The sequence below is a fragment of the Mus caroli genome, unplaced genomic scaffold, assembly GCF_978045245.1.
Source record: "Mus caroli unplaced genomic scaffold, Mus_caroli_1 scaffold_8, whole genome shotgun sequence".
Classification (NCBI taxonomy): domain Eukaryota; kingdom Metazoa; phylum Chordata; class Mammalia; order Rodentia; family Muridae; genus Mus; species Mus caroli.
Genome location: NW_028227263.1, coordinates 137,339,086 through 137,343,626, shown reverse-complemented (window position 1 = coordinate 137,343,626; position 4,541 = coordinate 137,339,086). Strand labels below are relative to the sequence as shown.

General features: G+C 40.3%; 1 pseudogene; it reads left to right on the top strand.

Annotated features, from left to right (window-relative positions):
• Positions 1-606: 606 nt before the first annotated feature.
• On the top strand, positions 607-2,865 carry LOC147003688 (uncharacterized; annotated as a pseudogene).
• Positions 2,866-4,541: the final 1,676 nt, after the last annotated feature.

Genomic DNA, 4,541 nt, shown 5'->3' with positions numbered 1-4,541 from the left:
TTCCTGTCTTATTGCTGATTCATTAAACAAATATTTCTCTGATTCATCACTTTGCCTGCTTCTCAACTAGATGTCATTTTCCAACATGATTGCCTGTTCTACCAGCTAAGTTTAGTTGGTATTACAATGTTTTGGATAAAACGTGTGTACTATAGGAGTGTCTGTATTCCAGCCAGAGCAGCCATGTTCAATTATAATTCATCTACCATGCACTATACCTTGTCAGTCCTTAAATTCAGGTTCTTTAGGAACCATGTCATATAGCTCTACACAGCCTTCTGCACTGTGTCTTGAATCCCCAACAGTTGAAGCTTGCAGAAAGCTATTGGTGAGGAAAGAGTTTGTTACAGCTCCTAGCACACCTCCCTGTCACTTATTCCATGCATGTGTTTTTGCTGCTCCTACGGTCCATAGAACATAAGATATTGACAAATTTAGCATTATATTGGACAGTGTCTACCCTAAACTAGCCCCTTTGTTCTGTGAGAAATCTCAGATCACCATTAGTAATAGGTGCTGTCTCTCTGTCTTTCTGTCTGTCTCTCACTTGATAGTTTACATGCCACTCATCAGGATTTCTCTGTGTCCAGGTGGTTGGATCAAAGTGGAGAGTGAAATGTAACCCTTTGAGCATAGTTTGTCTGCAGAAGGTGCCAATTCATCCACACTGCAACAGCTCATGCTGTGCAGTGCTAAGATACACCTGCTAAGCATGAACAAAGTGATGATCCTCCAGACCTCCTCAGGTTTCTAAGGCATCAAGTGATTTGTACTGTTGGGGATGCCCCCATGAACACTGATAGTGGAGTGGCCATTCAGAGTGAGAAGAACTGCATATACAGCGACTGTTGCAAAACTTTTATTAGCATGTTCCACGTTGATCAACACCAGATGATACATACTGGAGAAAAGCCTTTTCAGTGCACTGAGTGTGGGATGTCCTTCACCCAAAAAGCCTTTCTTGTTAAGCATTTCAGAATTCAGACCTGAGAGAAGCCATTCAGGTGTGGTGAGTGTGGCAAAGCCTTCAAGCATAATATCTCCCTCTTATCTCACCCGCAAGGTGACACAGGAGAGACAACTTTTATCTGCACAGTGTGTGGGCAATCATATATGATCAGATCCAGCCTTACACATCACTTTCAAGTACATGCTGTGGAGAAGTCTTAGAGTTGCAGTGAATGAGGCAAAGCATTTAAGGAGAAATCCAGCCTCATATATCATGCACGTGTGCACAAACAGGAAAGGCATTTTCAGTGCAGCAAGTGTGGCAAGTCCTTCAGCCAAAAAGCCTTTCTTGTTAAGCATTTCAGAATTCCCACCAGAGACAAGCCTTTCAGGTGCAGCGAGTGAAACAAAACCTTCAAACACAACTGCTTCCTTGTTGTTCTTCAGTGAGTTCACACAGGAGAGACACATTTTACATGCACTAAATATCGAAATTCATACATGAACTGATCCAGCCTTTTATATCATTATTGGGTTCATACTAGAGAAAACCAGTAGAAGTATACTGTAGTGGTTTGAATAGGTTTGGCTCCATAGATTCATGTGTTTGAATGCTCGGCCCATAGGGAGTGACACTATTACGTGATGTGGCATTCTTAGAATAGGTGTGAAATTGTTGGAGAAAGTGTGTCTCAGTAGCGATGGGCTTTGAGGTTAAGTGCTTAAGCTCCTCCCTGCGTGGGAGAGTCTCTTCCTGGCTGACTTTATATCAGGATATAAAAGCTCTGCTCATCTGAACCATGTCTCTCTGCATGCAGCCATGGTTCCTGCCAAGATGATAATGGGCTGACCTTCTGAAACTGTAAGCCAGACCCAATTAAACGTTGTCCTTTATAAGAGTTACCTTTTCAAAGTTTTCAAAGTTCTTTTCAAAGCAATGGAAACCCTCACTAAGACATGATACCAAATGCATAAATCATATGAGGAAAATTGCAGCCTTGTTTATCATGTCCAAGCTCATATAGGGGAAAGGAAATTTGAAGGTCATGCATCTGGGAAGTGTTAAAAAACAAAACTCACCCCATCAATGACCAACAATATTATACTAGAGGAAAGGATTTTATGTGTAGTGTGTGTGGGATGCAGCCTCATTTACATCAGAGGTTTTATGCAGCAAAGCATCAGGAGTGCAAAGAATGCGCCAAAGTGTTTTATTGCAGGACTGGCACACAACTAAATAGAGTATATGTATTGAGTGCAATGAACATGGGAAATCATTTCCATCATCTACCCTATATAGACAAAAGGGTTTTCACTGGAAAAAAGTCAAGAGTGCTTCAGATAATCGGAACATTCACCCACACTTCCATCATATTTAACTTAAGAAACCACAGAGCAGAAATGCATCATGAAACCGCTGAATCTGGGGAAGACTTTGAACAAAGTTTGTTCTTATTAACAACACAGACACAACCCAGATAGGTTTGTGAATGCAGAGAATGTAGAGAAAGCTTCAGCAAATGACCAAGCTTGTTGAACCTTAGGAGTGAATGTGACTTTGAGCAAAGTTCTGAGAGTGGCTTTTGTGAGGAAGCCAGTCATTGAAAATTACTCATCAGAGATGAACATAGAATCAAGATGAGGATTATCGCCATCTTATTCCTAAAAAAGTTAATGTATTCCTGGTACTTAGCAAGACGAAGCTGTGTTCTTGGCTGTATCCGTGTGGATTGGAGTCTCAAGAGAGTGACCTCAGTTTAAATAATACATACATACATATATATATATATATAGTTGTTTGTTCTATTGGTTGCCCTTTTTTTCCCTCACTGAATATTGCAGTCCGTGACATGAATGATCATTTACTGTAAAGTCTTCATGACTATCGTGTCACTACTTTTGTTGGGGACCAGCTCTGTGTAGCACCTAATGCTCTTACATAGGAGTGCAACCCATATGCTTTAGGTGTTTGTTGTTTCTTTCATGTGTCAGTATTTCAACTGCACATATATATGAATATTAAGTACATAACTAATCTCTTGAGGCCCCCTGAAATGCATTGGATTCCTGGAACAGGAGATACATATGGGTATGACACAGTCTGTTGCTGGAAATGGAACCCTGCTCATCTACCATAGCAGAATATGGACTTACACTCTGAACCCTCCTTAGAGTCCATATTTTACATTTTTAAGAAGTTACTAGATTTTGTTCTAAAAGGCTTTGTGTTTCAGACTTCCTCCTGCAGCATATCAGATACCAGTTTGTCATCCTGGAATTTTCCAAGTCATGAGTTATTCACTTTAACAATTTTAGTAACTATTTTGGCTAAGGAATGATGGTGCAGGCTTCAATCCCAACACTCAGGAGGAAGAGGCAGCTCTAGTCAGTGAGTTCAAATTGATCAGGTTCTAGGAGATCCAGATCATTGTATGCTTTAAGCGAATGCTGGGAATTGAACCAAAGTTATCTGCAATAAGAGTAAGTGCTGTTATCCAGTGAGGTGAGCCATTTTTCTCACCCTGTATCTATGTTTCCTTTTATATATATATACAGACTTACTATATTGGTTTGGCTAGCTTGTGTCTCTATGTATCTCAAGTTGTCCTAGAACTCATAGACATACCCATATTCTGGGTTCTGTGTGCTTGTATTAAAGACATGCCCCTCTGGGGGATCAAAAGAATCTGGTGTATTCCTGTCTTAGCCAGTGCCCTGAGTAGATCTCCGATGATAGCACTGCACCCAACCACCCAACACAAAAAGGAAGCTGGACTCCCAGGTGTTCTAACACACCCATGATCATAGGATCACAGGTTCTTAGGAGTTTGATCATGCCAGGATTTCAGGAACCTAGAGGCAGCTTGACTCCCAGGCACTCTTACATGCAGAATTTCAGGATCAATGGATCACAGAGACATCTGGACTCTAAGGTGCTTTGAAACAACCAGGAAAACAAGACAGACAAGCTCCAGTCAATGACAGTGAGTGCTTGTAGCACTAGAGATACCCAGAGGGAGAGAGTCAAGATCAAGTACATAAGCAACAGAAACCAAGGTTACTTGGCATCATCAGAACCCAGTTCTCCCATTATAGCAAGTCCTGGGTACCACATCACACCAGAACTGTACAAAGAATCAATAAATCAAAGAGCTGGTTCATTGAGAAAAATCAACAAGATAGATAAACCGTTAGCCAGAGTGACTAGAGGACATGGAGACAGTATCCAAATTAATAAAATAAGAACTGAAAGGGGAGAGATAACAACAGAAACCATGGAAATCCTAAAAATTATCAGATCCTAACACAAACACCTAAACTCATCAAAACTGGAAAATCTGGATGAAATGGACAATTTTCTAGGAACATACCAGGTACCAAAGTTAAATAAGTATCACACAAACCATCTAAACAGTCCCATAAGTTCTAAAGAAATAGAAGCAATTATTAATAGTATAACAAACTGAAAAGAGCCCAGTTACAAATGGGTATAGTGCAGAATTCTATAGGTCTTTCTAAGAAGAGCTAATACCAATTTTGTTCTAACTATTTCACAAAATAGAAACAGAAGTACACTACTCAATTCATTCCAT